Source organism: Dasypus novemcinctus, unplaced genomic scaffold, assembly GCF_030445035.2.
Source record: "Dasypus novemcinctus isolate mDasNov1 unplaced genomic scaffold, mDasNov1.1.hap2 scaffold_340, whole genome shotgun sequence".
Classification (NCBI taxonomy): domain Eukaryota; kingdom Metazoa; phylum Chordata; class Mammalia; order Cingulata; family Dasypodidae; genus Dasypus; species Dasypus novemcinctus.
Genome location: NW_026688304.1, coordinates 82501 through 97001, shown reverse-complemented (window position 1 = coordinate 97001; position 14501 = coordinate 82501). Strand labels below are relative to the sequence as shown.

The following is a 14501-nucleotide window of genomic DNA, read 5'->3' as shown; positions in this document are numbered from 1 at the left end:
AAAAGGAGAGGGGTGGGTGCCACACCCAGCACAGCTGACCTAAACCTCCAAGGCAGATGCCCACTGGCACACAATCCGTGAGGCCCCGTCTTTGCTGGGAAAGATGAGAGAAGAGGCCATGGGAGAGAGCATTTCTTTGCGGTTTCAGAGAGGCTAGACCCAGAGTTCATCCCCAGGGAGGACATCTTTGACACAGTCATGGACACCCCCCCCTTTTTTTTTTTTAAAGGGAAACCCCTCCCCTAAAAAAAAGGCCCCCTTTTTCCCCCTCCCCCCCTCCCCCAACTTTCAGCAATGCCTGTTGGAGCTATAGGCAGGACCTGAGGGGCTCTGAATTCAGTCACAGACCCCAGCCGATCGGATCTGTCCGGTGCCGCTTTGGCTGTTCTGGCACAGCTCTTTATTTGTTTATTAAGCCGTTTTCCTGAGATATATCCATATACCATAGGGTCTAGCCAAAGAGCACCATCGACGTCTTTTATTTTTATTTTTATTTTTTTTAAACCTGCTAAAAAGACCCTTACGGTAAAATTTAAAAAACAAAAACAAAAACAAAAAAAAAAAAACATTGGAACGTAGGTGGAAAGAAACTGTACATTTTAAAAGAGCCTGTAAGGCCAGCTGAGAGACTTCACATCATCCGTGATCAGCAATAAACAGGATTGTTGGAGATTTGGGCACGAAGGGTACTGGGAATGAAACAAAGAGAAAGAGAAGAGAAGAGGGCTGGGATCCGGGGGTCTGGGAGTAGAGACTCCTCAGACATCTTCATTGTTTACAAGGGGCTTTCTATATAGCCCAGGCTGCGGGAGAACAAGTATGCAGTTCACTAATAGCATTACTCACGATCTAAGGAACTCAAAAAATCTTTATCTCAAGGTACAAAGTCCAAGCATTCCACCTAACTCCGAAGTAGATCTGCTCATCTTTTCTTTCAGCCATTCACAGCTTCATCCTGTTTGCCCGGAACTCTTAATGACCACATTCCTCCGGGGGGAGGGGGCGAGCGTAGCCATGGTAGCCATGGAAACAGCACGTCTCTCTTTGCGAGACCACTATGCCTCAGTTTCCAACTCAGGATAGCAGCAAACGTTTATCGATGTAAAGAAATTAATTATAACGTGATGATCATTTTGTTCCTACAGCTGTACCGATCGGACATCATACTGTCCAGGAATGAAATAAACGATGGGCTTAGCTATTTAATTTCCGCGGAGGCCCTCATTCTCGACGGGTCATCAGATTCCTGCTTGGGAATTCCTCACACCCTATGGGAACGAATTGCCACAGATAACCACAGGCCAACTCACAGTGTTCGGAGGCAGAGATGCTCAGCCTCTTTCTGGCAGGACTCAGGCTAAATCACGATTGACCCAGATGGATCGCTTTCATTCACGAAGTCTGCATAAGAAAGCATGGAAGAAAAATGAAGTGGCCAAAATTATATCTCCTCTCCCGCCCTCCTCGATTAAAAGCACACACTTAATTTTTAGGAAGACACTGACAGAAGACCGATCATCAGATTTTGCAAATACAAATGAGGTCTTAGGGCTAAGAGATTTCAAAGTCGCGTCCCGGAGTTGGTTCCAGAGGTTACTGTAAGGCAAGTGTCAGCAGGCCCGCCACACTAATCGTCGCCTCCAATAGCGGGGCTCCCACAGGGACGTGAAGGAGGTCAACCACCACACCAGGGAGCCAAGAGTGCCAACAACTGCAAACAGGAGAATTGCGTCCATCATCCAAGGGGCATCTAAGCACCCTCTCGATACAGAGGTGGAGTGGACATAACCATCCCGGGGCCCACGGAATGGAGGAATAGAGCATGGGTTAGCGTGCACTTACTGAGCTTCTGTTCTGGAACTATGGTGATTAGGAATGGAAGTCAACGTAGCATCGAGATGGAGAGAGTGGCCACGGTAGCTGCTGAGGGTGGGGAGTGGGAAGAAGAGACGTGATGTGGGGGCATTTTCAGGACTTGGAGTTCTCTCGGGTGGTACTGCAGGGACAGTCACCGGACAGTGTATGTCCTCCCGTGGCCCACTGGGTGGACCGGGGGAAGAGCGTAAACTGTAACGGGGACCATTGACCATGGGGCGCGGCAGCGCTCGCTCAGAGATGTATTCGCCGAGCGCGATGAAGGTCCCACCGTGATGGAGGAGGTGGTTGTTATGGCAGCAGTAGGGTGAGGGGGGTGGGGGGAATATATGGGGACCTCCTATTTTTTTAATGTAACATTAAAAAAAGATAAAGACAAAGAAATTTTTAAAAAAACTAAAACAAAAACAAAGCAACTGGGCTCTGGGCCCGGTAATGGGTTGCAGACCCACTTCCTAGGGCCTTGGGGAGGGAGGCCATCAAGGGCAGAAAAGGCGGCGGACTTGGCCCAGTGGTTAGGGCATCCGTCTACCGCATGGGAGGTGCGTGGTTCAAACCCCGGGCCTCCTTGACCTGTGTGGAGCTGGCCCATGCGCAGTGCTGATGCACGCAAGGAGTGCCCTGCGCAAGCAGGGGTGTCCCCCGTGTAGGGGAGCCCCGCACGCAAGGAGTGTGCCCCGTGAGGAGAGCCGCCCAGCACAAAAGAAAGTGCAGCCCGCCTAGGAATGGCGGCGCACACACGGAGAGCTGACACAACAAGATGACGCCACAGAAAGAAACAGATTTCCGTGCCGCTGACAACAACAGAAGCGAACAAAAAAGAAGACTCAGCAAATAGACACAGAGAACAGACAACCGGGGTGGGGGTGGGGTGGGGGGAGAGAAATAAAAAAATAAATATTAAAAAAAAAAGAAGAAAGAAAAAAGGGCAGGAAAAAACACCCAGACTTAAAAAAAGAAAAAGAAAAAGCGGGGCTCCCAGGGGCTCTAGAGACACCCAGAAACCATAAGCAGGGTAGACCGTTCAGGAATCTGGCACCCTGTCCGTGGGCCTGGGCCTTCCTTTGGAATTTATGCTCCCCAGGGTAAAGCGGCATGAGGCTCGCTGAGGGGTTCTCTACACATGGCTCTTCCGCCCCTTTTAGTTTTGCGCACCATACTCGGTCAACATATGTCCCAGAGACGTAAACCTTCGGGCCGTCCGTGTGCCAGTCGGGCGGGCCCTGAAACTCAGCAGAGTCGCAGCACCTGCTCTCCAGTGCATCGGGCTCGGCCGGGGAAACTAACGAGGAGACGATGATGGGCAACTACCGACCGTCCCAAGGAACACAAAGTGTCTGTCACTGCAAGTGAGAGAGCTCCATCCGTCTGCCCCTGTGGGATTAAGCCCCCACCCACATGCTCCGGATTGGGGAAGGAACGATGGGCTAGAGTAGACTTACTGCCATCCGACTATAGATTTATGATGATTCTTGCAACAGAAGAACTCTGATCGCCAACAAAGAGGCAGTGTCCACCAGAGGTTCTGAGGGACGGGAGAGGGAAGAGTAGGTAGGTGTCATAAGGGGGCATCTTTGGGACACCGGATTCGTCCCGCACGGCATCACAGGGACGGAAACAGACCTCGGTCTCTTCTGTCACAACTCAACCAAATCGTCACGGAACAGAGCATAAAGTGCCACGTCAACGGCCATCCACGGTCAGTCGCACCGCTCCGATATGGGCTCGCCAATCGTCACAACCAACCGTAGCGACCACACAAAGGTAGGCCGTGGTTAACGTGGGAAAGCGTGGGCGGGGAGGGAGGGGGGCATATGGGACTCCCTTATATTCTTTAGGTAACATTTATGTCATCTGAAGCCCCTTTAAAAAAAATAGATAGAATTATTAACTTTAATAAAAAAAAATTTTTTTAAAAAGCTGCACCAGAAATGCCTAGCAATTTGAAAAACCGAACCTCTGAATAGTTTTTTCAGTCTGCGAACTTTCTACGCTCGCTACGAGTGTGACTGACATTCGATTCCCACCACAGTGATGTTTTGCAAAAACTGTAGTCCAACCGGAATGTTAGCATCGATAGAGCTGAGACGCCAAAAAATTCCATCATCCTCTTATCCCACGGCACTCCCTACTCAGGACCTCCCATCCATCTGCCTCTGACGACAATTAACCCGTTTTCCGATCCCCCTCTCCCCTCCCTTTTTTGGTTCATTTTAAGAACGTCACACACAGAATTATAACTTTTCGATATCGGCCGTTCTCCCTAGGCATAATTCTCTGCAGATTTCTCCAAGCCGATGGTCTATCAGCACTTCATTCCTTTTTATTGCCGGTTAGTATTCCACGGTATGTATACACCACCGTGGATCGAAGCATCCACCCTTCAAAATTACTTGCTTGCTTTTGTTATTGTTTACTTCGGTGTGCCCGCGTTCAGTGTCCATTGCCGACACACGGAAATGGAATTTTGTTTTCTGTGTTTCTTCTATCCTGCATGAGCATCTGCCAAACTCCCGTATCAGTATCTTCCTAGAGTCCCTGCCATTTTCTACATAGGTGCTCATGTCATATGCAAATAAATAGGAAGCCCATTTTATTTCATTGCAGTCTGTACACATTTCGCTTCCTTTTCTAGCTCTACAGTCCTACAGAACTGGGAAGAACTTCTAATACTGCATCGCATAAGAACAGTGAGAGAAGACGGCTTTCCCTTGTTCCCAATCTAAGCTGGAAAGTATTCAGACTTTCTCCATGACCCATCATGCCACCCTGAGGTTTCTCGTAGATGTGTTTTATCACGTCGAATGGAATCGATCACCTCGATAGAATCGTGTCCCTCACAAAAGTCACATTCAGGAGCAATGACTTGGGAAGTTTGGGCCGCTGCTCTGCCAGGCTCAGAGGGCAAAACATCACCCCCTCCCACCATTGTTTACAAATTGAAACATTTTGCCACAACCCGGCCAAAAATAACACTTTTACTGAAAGAAACCCACAGTCTCAGACTGAGGAGCCAGTCCCAGAACCACCTGAGTCGCACCAACGCTCTCAGCAAGGGGGAAGAAGAAAACGCACACAAGAGCACGGTTCAGTTGGTCTCTCATGAGGTGAGGCCGGCCTGTCACTGAGACCACCCTCGGACCCAGGCAGGGTCTTATGAGACAAGAGCATGACTCAGTGACATGAACAGAATTACAAATATTTGGAGAAAGAGAGAGAACCCAGCCCTCCACCGCTTCACACCCATTAGAAGGGCTGAGATTAAAACAGCGCGCGCGCGCGCGCACACACACACACACACAGTGCGTGTGTGCGTGTGTGCGTGTGTGCGTGTGTGCGTTAAAACAAGTGCTGGGGAGGACGTGAACCCACAGGCACTGCCGGCGGGAGCACAAAATGGCACAGGCCGCGGCTGCAGAAGGCAGGGCCGCGGCCCATCAGGAAACGAAAGTAGAGCTTTGCACCCGCACTTCCCGGGAGCCGTGATTGACGGCCGGCCCGTGAAGCCCGTGCGGCTCGGACCGGCCCGGTCGGCCGCGGGGCCTGCCCGCGCGCCCGCTCTCCTCCTCCTGCGCAGACCCCTGCCCCACCCCCACCCCAGTGCACGCACGCGGAAGGCCCGCCCGGGCCCCGCGGCCCCACCACCTCCCAGTCCTGCAAGGGCGACCCGCCCCCTCTCGCCCCGGCCACCGAGGCCCGCCCTCTCTCGGCCGGGCCCAGCCACCGAGACCCTCCCCCCACCCCGGCGGGCCCAATCCCGCCCGTCCCGAGGGCAGAGCCCAGCCGACCCCTTCCCCCCACCCGCCCGTCCGGAAGGCAGAGCCCTGCCGCCCCTTCCCCCCTCCCACCCGCCCGTCCGGAAGGCAGAGCCCAGCCTCCCCCTTCCCCGCTTCCCTCCACCCGCCCGTCCGGAGGGCAGAGCCCAGCCGCCCCCTTGCCCCCCCCACCCCCCCCACCCCCGCTCCCCGCCCGCCCCGAAACCAGAGCCCAGCCTCCCCTTCCCCCTGCCCCCCCCCCCCCCCCCGCCTGCCCCCACCCACGCCGAGAGCGCCAGAGAAGGTGTCCGTTGCGGGGCCCCGGTAAAAGCGGCGGGGAGAGCCGGCTCGCCCCGCCTCCACCCCGGGGCTCCCCGGCGCGGCCCGAACCCAAAGACAACAGAGAAACAAACGGACAAGGAAGGGCCTCCCCTCTCCATCGCTCCGTTTCCCCTACTGTACACAGCGGCGCTTTCTGGCTGTACTTGCACAATTCTTTCTTTCTTTATTCAGCGGTTTTATTGAGATATACTCACAAACCACCGTATGAACTGGCCAAACTGGGTAGTCGATGGCTTTTTAAAAAGCTGTTAATACGGCCTTAATTGTAAAATCGTGAAGTGAATGGAAGGCCAGGTTAGGTTTGATAGAAGTAGGAGACTAGTTTAAAGGGAAAAAAAGAGGGAGAGAGAATGCTTAATAGTGGCATGAGTGGAGAACACTGCTCACGTGAATGCAGAACAAAACCATACCGTCCCATTGGAAGACGGTGTCCCTTTCTTATAAACTTACCAAATGACCCTGTAAACGCACTTCTACCTATTTTCTCTAGGGAATTGAAATTCTTTTCACGCACTAGCCTGCCCACGGATGTTGAAGCGGCTTTGTTCTGGGTCGCCAAAGACTGGAAAAAATTAACACGTGCAGCAACAGATGGGGGGATGAAAACAACAACAACAACAACAACAACAAGGAAACCACAAAGAGAAAGGATTGCTGAGTCTTGTGAGGGCCTGATTCGCCCCTCTGAGCTCGGGGAGGAGTGGGGGTGGGTGGGAAGAGGCAATACTTTTGGTAACCGGTGAGAAGGCTACGAGGGCGAGGCCCTCCTCTATTTACATAGAAAAGGAGAGAGACACCACACCCAGTACAGCTGGCCTAAACCTCCAAGGCAGATGGCCGCTGGCACACAATTCGTGAGGCCGTCTTTGCTGGGCAAGATGAGAAGAGGCCATGGGGAGACCATTTCTTTGGGGGTTTGGGGGTTTCAGAGAGGCTAGACCCAGAGTTCATCCCCAGGGAGGACGTCTTTGACACAGTCGTGGGCCCTTTTTCTTTTTAACAGGGAAAGCCCTCCCGTCAACCAAGTTCCCCCTCCCCGCCCACCCCACCCCCGACTCTCAGCCAGGCTGGGGAGCAGGCGGAGACACAAGCAGGACCCGAGGGGTTCTCAGCTCAGTCACGGATCCCGCCTATCCCGGCCTATTGGGCCCACTGGGCCCCCCCCCACACATCCACCGCCTACTCGGCTACTCTGGCACGGTTCTTTATTTGTCTGCTAAGCAGGTTTATTGAGATAAATTCACAGACCGTAGCGTCTAACCAACGCGTCCCATCCATGACTTTAACGGTTAAGGAAGACCTGTTCCGTATCGAAAAATTGTAAAATGAAATAGGAAATAGATGGAAAGAAATTGTAAATTTTAAAAGAGAGTGTAAGGCCGGGTTAGCTCTCATCTTATCCTTGATAAGCATGGTGAGCAAGCAGGGACGACCACCCGGTGGGACACAGGCCCCCCTTCCCCCCCACACACACACTCAGGCTTCTTGGGGGTCAGTTTCAGGTTCCGATCTGATCTGTAAGGTGGCATGGCGGGGGGGGGGGGGGGGGGGGAGGGGAGGTTACTCGGTGGGGACTTGGGAAGATTTTGGACGTGTGTGGGCCAGCTGAGGCCTGCATGCCAAGAGGCGGAGCGAACGGGGGTGGGGGGTGTGGGGGGGGAGAGGTGGACTGAGGGACCCGGGAAGAGGGGTCCAGGGTCATGCAGGCCAGGGACATGTGCACGCTTACTGTCTTGCAACCGTACCGGTCAGGGGGGAAAAGTAACCATGCTACGAGTAAGTATGGTCACTAGCACTAACGACTATAGTTAGCAGTAACGACTAACTATAGTCGTTATCTTACATTTGGTGTGTTTTTCCCCCAACCCACCGTTATTATTTTTTAAATATGTATTTCTTATGACAGGGAGAAGTTGTAAACTCATAAAACAATCACGCACACGTGCAGAATCGGGGGGGGGGGGTACCTACAAAAACTTTTTAAATTAAAAAAAAAAAAATCTGCCCACGTAGGTTTCGGTGTGGCGCCGGCCGAGTATTTTTTATTTTATTTTATTATAGTCTATACTTTCAACGGAGATTTCAGGATCCCCACGTTCATTTTCCGCTCCACTCCAGTCCATCGTCTCCTGCCAAGCGCCGAGCGCTCACCAGTCTCGGACGCACGGTCGGGAGCTCAGTCAGAAGCACCCGGGCACCGGCGGCGGAAGAGTTCGGCGGCGTCCAACCGGCAATCCTGGCCGTGGCTCTTCACACACGGCAGGGCCCTCTGTGAAATACTCCCCGACCTTCTCCTATTCCCTCTGGGCTAGTAACTCCTTTGCCGAGGTGCGTTTCTCCAAGGAAGCTTTTCTCAGCCAGTTCTGGCACCTTTCAGATGGGGGACCTCGGAAAGCCCGGCTCTCTGCTCGCCAAGTCTCTGTTTCTTTCGTGGCTCTCACGGCCCCGTTTCTGAAACCGGGATCGCTCTGTCTCTCCCATCTGAGGTACATACGGCAGACAGCTAACGCGGAGGGCCCCACGTACCGCGGCGGCGAGGTCGCCTTTCCGACCCACCGTTCTCTCTCAGCCCCGGGAGCGTAGAGGGTGGCGACAGCCTGTGGGAAACAAAGGCATGTTGTTTCCATGGAAGCAAGTTACTTCCTTGACCACCGAGTCAAGCTGTCCCTTATGATTATCGGTGCGGATCACAATCATGGCTGGGAAAGAACACCGACAGGCGGAACAATAACGTATAGAATGGAACGACCTGAGTAACAAGATTTATGAGTATAGTTACTGATTTTTATAATAATAGTTCCAGTAAAGTTTATTGGTGTTCATCAAGCACTAGTTACTATAGAACAAGGTAAGGGCAATAGGTAACTTGATTTTATGCTGAATGTCACGTATGTTAGGGGTATATATACTAGCCCCTCGACTCAATGAAGTTGTCTGATGAGCTTGAAAAATCAATGCTCTCAGATCCCCTGAACCCAATCCTTCTTTGTCTTTCGTTCCCGATACCCTCGGGTCACTGACTCCGACAACAGCCCATGAAAGAGAGCCGTCGGCTGCCAATCCCCCCCCCCCCCCCCCCCACGGGTTTGGTTGTTTTTTTTTTTTTTTTAAGGATTATTTTTATTCTTCTTCCGTACACGCGCGCACTAGGGAGGGAGGGAGGGAGCCATCGAATTCCGAGGCACCGTGGCAAATGGAACCAGGTTAAAAACGAAGGTGCAGGACAGCCGGCAAGATGGTGGCAGGATAAGGAGCTCCTGGAGTCAGGTCCTGCTCTAGGGCAGTCAGTAAACCCCCAGCGCTCTGTGGAACTATCCGAAGCACCTGTCTGGGGACTCCAGGACACCAGAAGAGCATCCCGCCACGTACCCGAAGGAACGGAAGGAGGAGACCGCCCATCGTTGGAGGAGACCCCGTAGGCGGCACGTGCCGTGCCACGGAGGCCGGCGCCCGTCCTCCACCGGAGGCACGAGCCACCTCGGGAGCCGTCCCCGTGGCTGGAATCGGAAGCACCGTTTCCCAAAAACAGGGGAGGAGGAGACGGTCGGCCACCGGTGTCAGCTACCGATCAGCAGGCTCAGCCGGCTAAGCCGTAACCCCAGGAACGGCTAGGGCGTGAATCCGTCCGAGTCGGCAGCCACCGTTTCGACTCCTCCCCCGGTAGGAGGAGAGGCCGGGACGACTGAAAATCACACGGCGGTAGGAAACGGTTCCTTTCATTCAGCTCGGACTACGGTCCTAGCCTAGGCTTCGGCCTCCTAGGATGGCCGCCTAGGATGCCCGCGGGCCCCGAGGCAGCCCAGCCAGGTCACCGCAGGCACCTCTGGCCAGCACAGACCGGATAACCGGAAGCCTACCGGGGCAACGGCGGTCATCTCGGACCCGTGCCGCACAGTTCGCCACCCACACCCGTGGCTCCCTCCCCACCCTCGGTAAGGGAGAAAGGGGCACGAAGCCTCGTCAGCCTCTCTGGACGACTGCGGCCCGCGGGAGACCCAGATTATCGCACACAGCTGCGATTCGGTCCCGAGCCCCGACAGGGGAGAAACCCGGGAGAAGCTTCGGCGGTCCCCCGGGGCAACGAGCGCAGCTTGAGTCTCCACGGCTCGTGGCGCCGGCTCCATCCTCGGCTCCTACCGCACAACCGGCAAGGGAGAAAGGGCAGAACGCCCTCCACTGAAGAGAAAAAGCGCACCCGGAGTAAATACACGAGTAAGCCAGACGGCGAGACACCAAGCCAAAGTCACAATCCACACCGGGGGACGGTGTGGATTTAACTGCGGCCCAGCAAAAGGAACAAGATAGGCCCCAGATGGCAAAAAGGAGTCAAGACAACTAATCACAGGTTTTCAAACAAACGTCCGTAATAAATTCAATGAGACGGCTAAATAGAGTAAGGATATTTATTCATTCATTCATTTATTTATTCTTTCTTTCTTTCTTTCTTTCTATTTATTTCTCTCCCATTCCCCGCCCCCCCCCCCCCCCCCCGCCAGTTGTCTGCTCTCTGTGTTCATTCGACGTGTGTTCTTCTGTGGGAACCCATGTCGCTTTCCTCGTCTGCGGGAACCCGTGTCGCTTTTCTCATCGCATCATCTCGCCACACGTGCGTGGCGTGGCGCCATTCCTGGGCAGGCCGCACTTTATTCACACCGGGCGGCTCTCCTCACAGGGCGCACTCCTCAAGCGCGGGGCTCCCCCACACGGGGGACACCCCCACGTGGCACGGCACCCCTCGCGTGCATCAGCGCCGCACGTGGGCCGGCTCGTCACACGGGTCAGGAGGCCCCGGGTTTGAACCTCGGGCCTCCCACGTGGTAGGCGGATGCCCCATCCATCGGGCCAAATCCGCTTCCCCTGAACAGATGAAAGACATCGAGAAGACACCGGACAAACACAGAGAAGAATGTGAGAGCGCACGTCGAAAAATAGCAGACGTTATGGGAAAGAAAGGTGCGATCGATGAAACGAAAGAAAACATCGGAATGCTAGAACAGCAGATTCGAGGAGGCAGGAGAAAGGATGGGTGAGCTTGAAGAAACGGCCTCCAAAAGCGAACGCACAGAAGAACGGGCGAAGAAAAGAATGGAAAAAATCAAACAAGGTCTCGGGGAACTAACCGGCAGGGAAAGGCATGCCAACGCACGGGCATCCCAGAAGGAGAAGAGAAGGGAAAAAGGGGCAGAAGGAGTACGTGAGGAAATAACGGTAGACCATCTCCCAACCCTATCGAAGGACACAGCCATATCCACGTCTAAGAAGCACAACCTACTCCCATCCGAAAAAATCCGAACAGACCAACCCCGGGATGCCGACCGGTCAGAACGTCAAATGCCAAAAGACAAAGAGAGAATCCAGAGAACGGCGAGAGAAAAGCAACGCCCAACGTAGGAGGGACACCCGATAAGAGGAAGTGCCGATCCCTCATCAGAAACCGCATAAGCCAGAGGCCACAGCGGTAGGATACAGTTAAGATACTAGAAGAGAAAAACTTCCAGCTGAGAGCGTTCTATCTGGCATGGCCATCTCTCCAGAAGGAGGGTGCGATGAGACTATTCGCAGAGAAACCGAAACCGAGGGAATTTCTAAGCAAGACAGCAGATCTTCCAGAAATACTAAAGGGTGTGCTACAGCCTGAAAAGAAAAGACAGGAGAGAGAGACACGGAGGAGAGTCTAGAAATGAAGATCCTATCCATGAAAGTATCGAAAAGCATCAAGAGAACGGTGAAAATAAAACGAGACGGATAAAATTCAAAGAGTCAGGAACAAACTCAACCAACGACGTCAAGCACTCGTATCCGGAAAACCGCACCACCACATTAAAAGAAAGAAAAAGAGGCCCGAACAGGGGAGCGGACGTGGCCCAAGGGACAGGGCTCCCACCTACCGTGCGGTATGGGAGGCCCTGGGGCCGATCCCCGTGCCCCCCGCCACCCCCCCCGGGTGAAAAAGAAGAAGAGGAAGCGCGGCGAGCCAGCGCCCACGGAAGCGAGTCACGCAGCAAGGCGACGACACGACGAGAGAGAGCCGAAGGGGAGAGCGGAGACGAAGCAGAGCAGTAACCAGGAACCGAGGTGGCACAGCTCACAAGGAACCTGTCCCCACATCAGAGGTCCCGAAGATCGAATCACAGTGAATCCTAGAGGAGAAAAAAATGAGAAGTGAAGACCGAAATGAGAAATAGATACAGAAGACACACACAGCGAGTGGATACAGACAGCAAAAACAGCAGGGCCCAGGGGGAGGGCTCAGAGAGCAGTGGAATTAAATCGATCGATCGATCGATCCATCCATCCATCGATCCATCCATCGATCCATCGATCCATCCATCCATCCTTCCATCCATCCATCCATCCTTCCATCTATCCATTCGTCCATCCGTCCATCCATCCATCCTTCCATCCATCCGTCCGTCCGTCCGTCCGTCCGTCCGTCCATCCGTCTGTCCATCGATCTTTAAAAAGGTTTTTTAAAAAAATCACCCAGTGCCAGAGGAGAGGCGGCTCAAGCGAGGAGGCACTCCCGTCCGACATCGTCGGTCCCGGGCTCGGTTCCCAGCGCCTCCCGAAGAAAAAGGGCAGACGAACAGACGCGAGCGCAGACAACAACGGGAGGGTGGGGCGAAGTCAGTCAAGAAAATAAGATAAAGAAAATGAAAAAAAATCAAAAGGAAATGAGAGTCGACCCGGGCGAGTATTCCAGTGGGCCCTGTCTGAACGTGGTTAAGTAAAGGTACTTGAAGAACTAGAAAAAAGGGAAGCGAAGCGGACACAGCTTGACCGACAGAGCATCCGCCTGCCGTCCGGGACGTCCAGGGTTCAAACCCAGGACCTCTCGGCCCAGGCAGTGCCACGTGGGGACAGGACAGCCCCCACGCAGGGACACCTCACGTGCGAGGAGCACGCCCCGTAAGGAGAGCCGCCCCGCACGAAAAGGACGGTCCACGCAGGAGCGGCACCACGCACACGGAGAGCCAACGCAGGAAAACGACGCGACGGAAGGGAGGCATGGATCCCCGGCGCCAACGACGAGAACAGAAGCAGACACAGAAGGACAGCCGGCGAAACGGACAGGAGTGAGCACGTGACCGGGGTGGGGGTGGAGGTGGAGGGAAGTGGGGGAGGGGGAGGGGAGGGGGAGAGGGAGGGGGGAGGGGGAGGGAGAGAGAGAGAGAGAGAGAGAGAGAGAGAGAGAGAGAGAGAGAGAGAGAGAGAGAGAGAATGAATACATCCTAAAGGGGAAAAAAAAGGAGGGGAAAAAAATCCGCAGAGCTCCATCTCGAAAGAGGCAAAAAGGCATGGCACGGACAATTACGGGACATTGTAGATTCCGCCCCCCCCCCCCCCCCACCCAGGGCCCACTGGATGGAACGTGGGAGAGTATGGTCTATGATGTGGACCATTGACCATGAGGTGCAGCGATGCCCAGAGATGTACTTACCAAATGCAATGGATGTGTCATGATGATGGGAGAGAGTGTTGCTGTGGGGTGAGTGGTGGGCGGGGGCGGTGGGGTTGAACGGGACTTCATATTTTTTGAATGTGATATTTTTTTAAAAAATGAATAAAAAAAAAAAGGCGGGGCAGATACACACTCACACGCACGACGATACACACGAGCCAAAGAACGCACATCTCCCACTCGGACCGTGCATCCAAACCGAGCGTTTAAATCTCTCGGGAGATCCAGCCGTATCTCCTCCATCACGAGCCACGGGTCTTTCCATCCACCGACCGTGTCGTAGCGCCCCACTGGCCTGTCTCTCTGAGACCGGAGTCCTCGTGGTATCGGGCACAAGATGTCTCCTACCTAAAAACAAGAAAGGAGAGGGAACCGTTCCAGAGTATCCGTAGCCACGGCATCACTTTTAAGCACGTACCTCATGCGTTCCGCCGCCCGACGTCGCGGCAGCCCAGGAGGGCCGACACGCCCCAAGCACGGCCCTCGTCTCGGACGGACAGAGGTCTCTATTTTATTCGGACACATCGATGACAAGAAGGTCGAGAGACACCGTCTCAGATCACCAGAGGCTCTATCCGGTCTGTCGGCAGGAGGACGAGGAGGAGGACGACGAGGACGAGGACGAGGACGAGGACGGCGGCGGCGGCGACGAGGACGACGACGACGGCGACGACGACGACGACGACGAGGACGAGGACGAGGACGAGGACGACGAGGACGAGGACGAGGACGAGGACGGCGGCGGCGGCGACGAGGACGACGGCGACGGCGACGACGGCGACGACGAGGACGACGAGGACGAGGACGAGGACGAGGGCGGCGACGAGGACGAGGACGAGGACGAGGACGAGGACGACGACGACGACGAGGACGAGGACGAGGGCGGCGACGAGGACGAGGACGAGGACGACGACGACGACGACGACGACGAGGACGACGAGGACGAGGACGAGGACGAGGGCGGCGACGAGGACGAGGACGAGGACGAGGACGACGACGAGGACGAGGACGAGGACGAGGACGAGGACGAGGGCGGCGACGAGGACGAGGACGAGGACGAGGACGAG

At 54.6% G+C, this 14501-nt stretch overlaps 1 long non-coding RNA gene across 2 annotated transcripts; it reads right to left on the bottom strand.

Annotated features, from left to right (window-relative positions):
- Positions 1–452: 452 nt before the first annotated feature.
- LOC131277717 (uncharacterized) lies at positions 453–5652 on the bottom strand. Of its 2 annotated transcripts, XR_009184828.2 has the most exons (5): positions 3499–5652; positions 3318–3400; positions 1843–1923; positions 1311–1401; positions 453–689 (listed from the first exon to the last, which is right to left on the bottom strand). It is a non-coding gene; the product is annotated as an uncharacterized lncRNA (long non-coding RNA). The 2 variants fall into 2 exon arrangements; XR_009184827.2 differs by having other exon boundaries at positions 3318–5612.
- Between the last annotated feature and the right edge of the window lie 8849 nt (positions 5653–14501).